Source organism: Octodon degus, unplaced genomic scaffold (genome assembly GCF_000260255.1).
Source record: "Octodon degus isolate 3935 unplaced genomic scaffold, OctDeg1.0 scaffold00065, whole genome shotgun sequence".
NCBI classification, from domain to species: Eukaryota; Metazoa; Chordata; class Mammalia; order Rodentia; family Octodontidae; genus Octodon; species Octodon degus.
In genome coordinates this window covers 7,775,785-7,787,323 of record NW_004524641.1, presented here as the reverse complement: position 1 = coordinate 7,787,323, position 11,539 = coordinate 7,775,785, and the positions used below count along the sequence as shown (strand labels likewise).

Below are 11,539 nucleotides of genomic sequence, written 5' to 3'. Positions count from 1 at the left end.
GCTGTGCTCAGCTCCTTCCTGCTGCAGACCTGGGCTAGGACTGGGTCTGGGGGTTTCCGGAAATCGGCAGCAATTCCGGACCTGGGCTAGGACTGGGTCTGGGGGCTCCCGGAACTCGGCAGAAAATCCTACTTCTGTTTTTGCTTTTTAAAATAAAATAAAATTTAAAATAATTAAAGAGAAGAAAATAAAAATCAAATTTGTTGGTTTCTTTCCATTTATGGGCTTCACTTCTTAAGAGATAATCCTTTAATAATGCCTTGTGGTTAAGGTCTTCTGAGTAGTCTTCTAATATTGCAATTTTTACATATGAAATAGTAAACATTAGTTCTCTAAATAGAAACTGAGGACTCAAAACACTTGAGGTGTTGAATAGAGCACGTATTTCCCTCCTCTCCCTCTATCCCAGACCAGCCCCAAGTGTTATGTTTTTCCATGCACTATTCCATGTACTATTTTCCTACTATTGACTTATAGTTTAAAAACCTGAAGATTTATAGGTTGAAAATAGTCTTGCAGAAGATTCTTCTTCTTCTTCTTCTTTTTTTTTTTTGGTGGAAGCAGGGATTGAACTCAGGCCCTTGCGCTTGCCAAGGAAGCGCTTATTCCACCGAGCCATCTCCCCGGCCCCTCCATTTCTTAAAGACAAAGAATTCAGTGGTTTTTAGTGTTTTACAGTCATGCAACCGTTACTACTATCTTAGTTTTAGAAAACTTTTATCACTCTCAAGAAAAACTTCAAGGGGCCGGGAAGATGGCTCAGTAGAATAAGCACTTCCCTGGCAAGCGCAAGGGCCTGAGTTCAATCCCCGCTTCCACCAAATAAAAAAAGAAAAGCTTCAAAATCCATTAATAGTCACTCCCTGTTTTTTCCTCTTCCCAACCTTGGCAACCACTAATCTACTTTCTCTCTGTAGATATCCCTGTTCTGGGCATTTCAGCTAAATGCAAGTTTGCATAATTTCGGTGTATCTTAATGTTATAGCATGTATCAATAGTTCATTTCATTTTGTGGATAATATTCTTTTACATGTATATAACATTTTGGTTATATGCTCTTCAATTTATGGACATTTACTTTTTGTCTTTTGGTTATTGTGAATAACATAGCTATGAGTGCACTCAACTTTTTTTTTTTAATTTTTATTTATTTATTTGTGTGTGTGTGTGTGTGTGTGTGTGTGGCCAGCTCAGCCCACCAAGGGGCGGGGCTGGCTGGCATGTGGTGCTGGGGGATTGAACCACAGTCCCTGTGCTTTGCTAAGCTTGTTCTAAGTAGGTACTTTAGACCACTGAGCCATCTCACCAGCCCGTACTCAACTTTTTGTGTAAACATACATTTCTGTCCTTTTAGGGACATATGTAGGAGTTGAACTGCTAAATATTGTGAAACTCCCAAATTATTCTCCAAAGTGACTGCATCCTTTTGCATTGTTAGCAATCTATAAATGTTCTAGTTTTTCAGCACTGTTACTTTTTTTATTACAGGCATTTTTGTGGGAGTGAAGTGATTTGTTATTATGGGTTTTGATTTGCGTTGCTTTAATACATGCAGCTCAAACTCATAGTGATCCTCCTGTTTTCAGCTTTCCCAGCCCTGGGATTATAGGTATGTGCCACCATACCCAGATTAAGTGGTCGGTTTAGCGCACCCACGGTTGGGGCTGGTGTGGCATGTGGTGCCGGGGTGGAACTCCAGTCCCTGCACTTGCCTAAGCAGGCACTTAATCTACTGAGCTATCTCACTGGCCCTAATATTGGCATTAGAGAATCAACTCTTTTCTATATTTGGAAGGGTTTCTTCATTCAGTGGTAGATACCTCAGGAAAGCCTTCTGGGCATGAGCTTATATCTCTGTGAGACTTTCAGTTCAATCTCTTTTATTTGTTAAATATTCAGACTTATAGATAGATATTTTTAGACATAAATAGATTTGTTACCAATGTGGTTGAATTTTATGTTTTTTCATGTATTTTATTTATTTTTTGTTACTGAGAATTGAACTTGAGACCTTGCACTTGCCAGGCAGGTGCTTATGCTGCTGAGCTGTATCTCCAGCTTGTCATTTATTTTAGCTTGTGTCTTTCTAGGAATTTGTCCATTTCATTAATTATTGCATACAATTATTCATAGTATTCCTTAGTAACCTTTTTTTTTTCTGTGAAATTAGTAGTGATATCTTCACTTTTACTCCTTTTTATTTTTAACAATACATTAAATTGTGCACATTAATAGGATGTTACATAGTGTTTTTCTTTGTTTGTTTTTTGAGAACCAGGGATTGAACTCAGGCCCTTGCGCTTGCCAGGGAAGTGCTTATTCCACATTACATAGTGTTTTGATACATGTATACATTATATAATGTTTAATTTCAGATAAGCATATCTATCACCTCAAGCATCATTTACAATAAAGTCACTCAAAAATCATTTTTTTGGCTTAAAAAATCCAGTATGTTATTATCATCTATAACCAACTTTTGTTTCTAATTTTATTAATTTAAGTCTTATCTCTTTTTGTCAGAGTAGCTAAAGATTTTTTAAATTTTGTTAATCTTTTCAAAGAACTACTTTTTGATTTCACTGATTTCTCTGTCATTTTCTGTTGTGTTTTATTAATTTCCACCATCTTTTTTCCATTTCCTCCTACTTATTTTAGTGTTAGTTTGTAGCCTTGGCTGGCCTCCTAACTCATTGATTTATCTGGGAGTGCTGGTGTTAACAGATGTGTTCTACCAGGTAGGGCTAGTTTTGCTTTATTTTGTTTTATTGTGTTGTGTTTGTGCTGGGGATGGAACCCAGGACCTTGTCCTTCTGTGTTGTACTGCTGAGCTATACTCTTAGCCTCTTGTAAGGCTTTTTCTGTTTTGTTTTCATTTCAACCGTCTTGAAGTATTTTGTAATTTTCTTTATAATTTTCTATTTGGCCACTCATTCCAGAGTTTTGTTTAATTGCCACTTTGTGAATTCCCCACATTTTCTTCCATTATTAAATTCTAGTTTCATACCATTGTGGTTGGAAGCATATTTGTATGATTTCAGTCCTTTTACGTTTGCCAAGGTTTTTCCAATGGCCCAACATGTGGTCTCTGTTGGCAAATATTTCAAGTTTACTTAACAAAAATGTATGCTCTGCTATGGTTTGGTATAGTGTTCTGTGTGTAACCGTTGGGCCTAATTGATTTATAGTGCTTTCATTTCTTCTGTTTCCTTATTGCTTTTGTCTAGTTGTATCCATTATTGAAAATGTGGTGTCGATGCATCCAAATGTTATGTATTATTCTTTCAGTTTTATTTTGTGAATTTATGAACTGTTTTCAGTGCATGTTTTCCTAATTGTTGTATCTTTCTGCTGTAATGACCTTGCATTATTATAAAATGGCCTCCTTTATCTGAAAGAATATTTGTCTGAATTACCATAACCATGCTAGCTCTCTTTGATTTTTAAAAAAATCATTTATTTATTTATTTACTTATTTATTTGGTACAGGTCTTGCTGCACAGCTTGGACTCATGGTTTCTGTGGCTGGTATGGCACACCTAGGGCAGGGCCGGCACGGTGTGCGATACCAGGGATCAAACTTGTGTCCTTGCGCTTGCCAGGCAGGCATTTATGCCACTGAGCTATTGCCCTAGCCCAAGTTCTTTTTGATTTTAGTTTTCAGGATGCATCTTTCAAACTTTTATTTTAAACTTGTTTGCTTCTTTGAATCTATAGTGTATCTCTCTCTCTCTTTTTTTTTTTTAAATGAATTTAGGGCCGGGTCTACAGGGTGCATAGGGTCTCACTACATAGATCAAACTCATAGTGATTCTCCTGTTTTCAGCCTCCCAGGTGCTGAGATTACAGGCACACATGCCACCACGCCCAGTCTCAAATCACCATTTTAGCATGCCCTAGGGGCAGGACTGGCACCACAGTTCAGGGATCGAACCCCAGCCACTGCGCTCTGCCTAAACAGATGCTTTAGATAGGTGAGCTATCTGGCTGTCCCTTCTCTTCTTCTTCTTCTTCTTTTTTTTTTTTTTGGTGGAACCAGGAATTGAACTTAGGCACTTGTGCTTGCCAGGGAAGCACTTGCTCTACTGAGCCATCTCCCCAGCCCTTTCTCTTCTTTTTTATTTATTTATTTATTTGTGTGTGTGTGTGTGTGTGTGTGTGTGTGTGGCCTGCTCAGCCTACCAGGGGGCGGGGCTGGCTGGCATGTGGTGCTGGGGGATTGAACCACGGTCCCTGTGCTTTGTTAAGCTTGTTCTAAGTAGGTGCTTTAGACCACTGAGCCATCTCACCAGCCCCCCTTTCTCTTCTTGATAGTGTATAAATTTTCAAAAATCTGTTCATGTCTGCCTTTAATGGGAGTGTTACAGTAACCCCTTAATTTATAAGACTAATTCAAATTGTGCCAACATAACTTCAGTAGTATATACAAACTTTGTTTCTGCATACATTTATTCTTCCTCTCATTGTTTGTGTTATTATTGTCATATATTTATATTGTATGCCATTCAGCACAGGTTCATAATTATTGCTGTATATCAGTGCTGGTGAATAAATTGTTTTTACTTGTGCAATCACTTTCATTGGTACTTTTTAATATCTTAGTGTGGATTTTATTTACAGTGTAGCTTTCTGTTTTTGCTTTTGAAACTAGATAATGTCAATTGATCTATCCTCAATTGTCATTGATTCTTTCATCTGCATGCTCAAAACTGTTGAGTACCTGTAGTAAACTTGTCACTTGAGTTACTGTACTTTTCAGCCCAGACTTTTGATTTAGTTTTCTTATATATAATATCTTTTTTATTACAATATGAACAGTTTTAGTTACTTGTGGTCATTTGTGGCCTGAGATTATTAAATGGCAGATTCTGTAAGTAAAGAATTCATAAATTACAAATTTAAAAAAAAATTTATTTGGTACAGAGTCTCGCTATGCAGTCCAGACTTATAATGATCCTCCTGTCTCAGCCTCCATGGTGCTGGGATTACACATGTATGCCACCATGCCCGTTTTTGGTAGCCGGCTTGGTGCCTGGGGCCAGCATGGTGTGTGGTACCAGGGATCAAACCCAGGTCCTTGCACTTGCCAGGCAGACGCTTAGACCACTGAGCTATCTCCCTAGTACTTCCTCCCAGTAAGTTTTTTTTTGTTTGTTTGTTTGTTTACTTGTTTTTTGTTTTTAAGACAGGGTATCACTATGTAGTTCAGGTTGGCCTTGAACTTTCACTGTGTAGTGCATGTTGTTGTTTTCTTGAGAAGATGGGTGTCTCTGGGAATTGAACTCAGGACCTCATGCTTGTCAGGCATGTGCTGTGCGGCTGAGCTACATCCCTAACCCAGTAAGTTTTAAATCACATGTTATTGTGAATATCCTGATGAGCTCTTCCATCAGGCTTCCCACCCTGGATCATCCTAACCCATATATGCCCAGAAAGTGCATCATCCATTTGTCCAGCATATCCTTGCTGTATACAGACACTACGTACCTATAGTCACTTAGTATCTGTCTTGTGCATCAGTTGGATGTTGCAGTGTGGCAGTGCTTCTATTCCAATAATCCTTATCTTAATAAGGGCTCAAGCTGTCAGAGTAGTGATGTAAATGAAGCACCAGGGCATGAAACCTGGAAGGACAGATTAGCCATGGTACTGTGTGGCAGCACTGTGTGGCATATGAGAATAATTACTGTATATAGTAGTACCTCAGTACTTTCATTAACTGGTTCCAGGAGGTATGACAAATACCAAAAACAAGTACCAAACAAAATATTTTGGCTAGAAAAGGTAACAAGTCACAAGGCAGGCAGCACTAGCAAGTTCTCATGCGTCAAGTAGCAAACAAATGATAAGAACCGGGACAAAATTTTATTGTGGAAATCCATTGAGTACCAAATTTGATAAGTTTCAAAGTGCTGGAGTATCAAGGTGCTCTCTTAGTGTAAGCCATCCAGTGAGGGCTCTGTGATGTATCTGTTATAACAGCCTATTCTCTGTTCAGTAAGGTGTCATTCTCATATTTCCTTTATTTATTTAATGTATTTAATATAGAGTCTCACAACACAGATTGGACTCATAGTGAATCTCCTGTTTTTCAGCCTCCCAAGTGCTGGCATTATAGGCATGCACCACCACACCCAGCACCCCAAGGGCAGGGCTGGCAGGGCAGGGGATTGAACCGTGGCCCCTGCATCTGCCTAAGCAGGCGCTTTAATCTGCTGAGCTATCTAGCTGGCCCTTCATATTTCCTTTAGATCACTGAACAAATTTGAAATAGCTATTTTATTTATTTATTTATTTGGTGGTACCAGGGATCAAACTTAGGACCTTGCACTTGCTAGGAAAGAACTTATTCCACTGAGTTATCTCCCCGGCCCCTGAAGTAACTGTTTTAAAGTCTTTGATTACTTAATCTGAATTCCTTCAGATATAGCTTTTTTATTGATTGGATCCCCCCCATTTATAAACTATATTCCCTTGTTTCTCTCTGTATCTTTTTTCTTTTCTTTTTTCTTTTTTTTTTTTTTTTGGTAGTACCAGAGATCAAACTCAGGACCTTGCTCTTGCCAGGTGAGCAGTTATTCCACTTGCCAGGTGAGCAATTATTTCACTGAGCTATCTCCCCAACACCTTTCTTCATATCTTATAATTTGAACTGATTCAATAAGTCCATAGTGTGTGTGTGTGTGTGTGTGTGTGTGGCCACTAAAATCAATACTTTGTCAGCTAGAGACCAGTTTATGAATAGGCTGAGACTTCCTTAAAGGTCTATAGCGGATAAGTCTCCTCCTCTTTGCTGAGTGATTGTGTGTAGAGAAGCAGACCTTCAGCTCAGCCAAGCAATTGACAGCTCTGCTTTCCTATTTAGATAGATTCTGCTTGCACAGAGCCTCAAGATGAGTTAAGATGTAGAGATTAAGGCATTGCTGGTGAAGCTATGGGGTGTGTGTGTGTGTGTGTGTGTGTGTGTGTGCGTCTGTGGGCTTGTCTATATCACTGAAAACTCTAAAAGGTTCACCATCACATTAGGGTCTTCTCAGGTCTTTCCTGAGCCAGAGTATAGCCCTGGGCATGAGTATGACCCTCTAGATTCTCAGGATATCTGAGTATTTATTTATTTATTTATTTATTTATTTATTTTGTGGTACTGGGGATTGAACTCAGGACCTTGAGCTTGCCAGGCAAGTGCTTATTCTACTGAGCTATCTCCCCAGCCCTATCTGAGCTTTTAAAAACCCCTCTGACCATCTCATTCTCTCCCTTTTCCTGTTAAGCACTTAGATTAACCATATCATTTACCTTAACGTGTCCACTGCCTCAGGCAGCATTCAGATTAATCCATTTCTTCTAATTGATTTGACAGATGTTTCCAGGGATGGGTGTAGGTATGTGACTTTTAACTGAGAGGTTTAGAAGTCTGAACCAAATAGCCTCCCCACTAGTTGGCTGGAAACTTAGTTTCACACAAGTGGCATGAGATTGATTAAGGAGGGGCAAGGGATGAAAACGGGATTTATTAAAACATGACAAAGCACACAGGTTGTATTCAGTAGTTTTTCTTAAATGCTTTCCAAATAGCTGTGAATCTTTGGTTAATTTTGAATTCTAACAAAGTTGATTCTGATGATTGTTGCCTTTGTTTATTTATTTATTTGTATGTATTTAGTACAGGGTCTACAAGATCTTACTGCACAAATCAGACTCATAGTGATCCTCCTATTTTCAGCCTCTCAAGTGCTGGAATTACAGACATGCACCACCACACCCAGTCTCAGCACACCCCCGGGGTCAGTGCCTGTACAGCATGCCAGGGATCAAACCCATTCCCTGCGTCTGTCTAACTAGGTGCTTTAATCTGCTGAGCTATCTGGCTGGCCCTGTTGCCTTTTTCTTGATGCTTTGTTAAAGAAGAGACTTTTTAGAGGATCTTTTTGTTTTTTGCTAATGAGAGGCTATTCCTTGTCAATACTTAATGTTCATTACTATAATTTGTATACTGTAGCCAGTTTTAGCTGTCTGGTTTTATTTAATTGACGTCCTTAAGATCTTTATCCAGGTGATGTTCTGAAATAGTGCTATGGTCTGACTAGACTGGAATCTTTCCTTACTTACAGAGTTGGGCCCTTTGAGATGTCCCTTATTTCCATCCCACTGTTTTATTCTCTTTCTGGTTGTTACATCAGGAGGATGTTGGGCTTTGTGAAATCATCCTTTGTTTTTCCTTATCTGTTTGTTTTAATGTTAAAAAATTTAAAATCTTTTATTTATTTACTTATTTGGTATAGGGTCTGGCTACGCAGCTTGGACTTGTAGTGATCCTCTTGTCTCAGCCTCCCCAACACTTTCTTTTTGTCTTTACTGCTCATTTAAAAGAGTGAAAGCAAAAAAATAAATAAATAAATAAAATAAATAAATAAATAAATAAAACAGTGAAGGTGAGGCACAAAGAAATAAATCCATTGCAGTGCTATTTGCTTGCTATAAAAGTAATGGGACTATGTGTGTTACTTTTTTTTTTTTTTAATTTATTTGGTACAGGCTCTCACTACACAGCTTGGACTCGTAATGATCCTCTTGTTTCAGCCTCCCCAGCACTGGGATTACAGGCCTGTATCACCACGCCTGGCCTTGGTGGCCAGCTTGGAGCAGGCAGGGCAGGGCTGGCACAGCATGTGGTGCTGGAAGTCGAACCCAGGTCCTTACACTTGCCTAGGTAGGTGCTGAAACCATTGAACTCTCTCTGCAGCCCCTGTTTTACTCCTTTTAACCTAGACACTATGTTTTTATTTTTTGGTTATGTCAGCTACTTGCCCACTAAGGTTTTCTTGATTCAGAGTAAGTCCCATATCTTCTGCTTTGGTGCTCTGTCTTGCTGCAGTACCTGCTTCTTGCATGTTTTCCTCTTGCGTTTGGTGAGCTTTAACGTGCTGGCCTGTTGCTGCTTCCATTGCCTGAGTCAGGTTTACTGAGCCCGCAGGCATCTGGCATAGATCCCTTCTGTGCTAATGGATTGGCTCTGCTTAGGGACTCTGTGCATTTTGTATAAAGAAATGTTCATAATGACCCAACAATTCCACTATTACATATGTGCTCCAAAGGAATGAAAACATATTCAAGCATAAGCTTAGGCATGAACATTTGTTTTATCGCTATTCATTATAGCCAAGTAGATAAACCAGATGTCCATCAACTAGTGAGTAGGTAAACAAAATTTGGTTCATTCATACAATTGAATATCATTTGTCTTGTAAAAGGATTGAAGTATTAATATATGCTGTAAGATGGATGTTACAACGTTGAAAACATGCTATGTAAAAGAAGCCCGATGCAAAAGACTATGTAGGATATGATCCATTTATATACTGAAATGCCCAAGATATACAAGGACAAATATATAGGAATAGAAAATTGACTAGGGCTCTATACTAGGTGTTGAAAATAGTCTTAACATTGACTGTGGTATTGGGTCCATGTATCTGTGAGTATATTAAAAATCATTGGGGGCCGGGGAGATGGCTCAGTGGAATAAGTGCTTCTCTGGCAAGCACAAGGGCCTGAGTTCAATCCCTGGTTCCCAAAAAAATAAAAAATAAAAAATAAATCATTAAGTTGTTTTGGGTTTTTTTCCCCATACTTTTATTGACAGACAAATAGCAGTGAGACAGTTTCAAATCAAATTGGTAGGACAGTTTCAATAATTAACACATTGCATACTCTCTGCCTAGTGGTTATTTGCTGTAAAAACCATTAAGTTGTATATTATACTTTAACTGTGTAAGTTAATGTTTTAGGTAAATTATATCTCAAACTGTCTAAAGTAGAATAGAAAGTTATGTTAAGGTTTGAAGACTGTCCCAGAAGCCACTGTAGAAGCCCTGTCTGTACTAAATTCTGCCTCCACCCATTGAACCATTGCTCCTGCTCTTCAAATCCAAGGTCTGGTAAACATCACTGTCTTTACATGTGGAAGTCTTGATTTCTTTCTCTTCCTTAGAGCTCACGTTCGAGGCCTAGGAGTTTTTGAGGTTTGTTTTCTCCTTTTTTTTGGTACAGGGTCTCACTAGGCAGTTCAGACTCATAGTGATCCTCTTGTGTTCACCTCCCCAGCAGCTGGGATTATAGGCATGCGCCACCACGCCTGGACTCTCTCCTTTATTTTTTAAAATTTTTTATTTTTGGTGGAACCGGGGATTGAACTCAGGCCCTTGCGCTTGCCAGGGAAACGCTTATTCCCCTGAGCCATCTCTCTGACCCATCTCTCCTTTATTTTTAAACTTTATATTGTTGACATTTTCTGTTCTTTACCTTTTGCTGAAATCCTTGTCAAGGAGGTTGTGGGTTTTTTTTTTTTTTTTTTTTAAATATATTTAAGTACAGGGTCTATATGGTATCACTATGTAGATCAAACTCATAGTGATCCTCCTGTTTTCAGCCTTCCAGGTGCTTGTATTACCATGCCCAGTCTCAGTCCCTATCTCAGCATGCTCTGGGGTCGTGACCAGCATGGCTTGGGGTGTCGGGGATTGGACACCAGTCCCTGTTTTCTGCCTAAGCAGGTGCTTTAGTCCACTGAGCTATCAGGCTGGCCCTTTTTTTTGTTTTTGTTTTTTTTAAGCTTTTGTTGTTATAATCCTAGCTGTTCTTTCAGATTTTGTGTGTGATCTGTCTTTAGTAAATAATGTATTAGAGCCACGTGTCTCTTTTTACTATGATAGGGACTTAAACATGTCATTTGAATTACAATTTATGTCCTTTATTTATTTGTTTATATTTAGTAGAGGGTCTATAGGATCCCACTACACAGATTAAACTCAGAATGATCCTTCTGTTTTCAACCTCCCAAGCGCTGGGATTCTGGGATTACAGGCACATGCCACACACCCAGTCTCAATCGCCATCTCAGTGTGCCCCATGGTGGTGCCAGTGTGGCATGCTAGGGATTAAACCCTGGATCAAACCTGCCTAACCAGGTGCTTTAATCTGCTGAGCTATCTGGCCAGCCTCAATTATAATTTAAATATCTATTCATTCACCTTGGGTGATTTTACAAACTTGACAATGAAAGAAACTGCAGGGGTTCCAGGTGAGCGCAGGGCTGGGAAGAGCTGGCATAGAGCTGGCATTAGGTGCCTTTTGATTCCTTTGCTCTGGGCCTGAAGTCCATGTGAGTAACCCAGATAGCCCAGATAGCCCAGGGTTATGAGGAATAGAAAGTAAAAGATGGCAGCTCTCCGTATGTGACATTGAGAAGTGGTGATTTTGTGCATTAAAGAGAAAACTTAAAATGATTGGCCAACTTTCTTTCCTTGACCTTCCTTTTGTCATTATTTATCTCTTAATAATCTGTTCTTCTTGGCATATGCTTAATATTCACATTCTAGATTTCTTTTCTGTAAGTAACTTCCATCAGGGTGTTGTTTAGTTTCTCTGTCAAATGTGTTTTTCATCATAGTGCCTGAAGTAGGAGAATATATACCACATGTGTCTTCACCATTGTCCCTCCCTCTTCCAGAAGAACTCAGAACTGATCATCTGTTACAAC

General features: G+C 39.1%; 1 protein-coding gene across 1 annotated transcript in view; it reads left to right on the top strand.

The window, feature by feature from the left end:
* The window catches only part of Pdk1 (pyruvate dehydrogenase kinase 1), a 45,176-nt gene that overhangs the window by 17,243 nt on the left and 16,394 nt on the right, over positions 1-11,539 (top strand). The gene's annotated exons all lie outside the window — the stretch shown is intronic.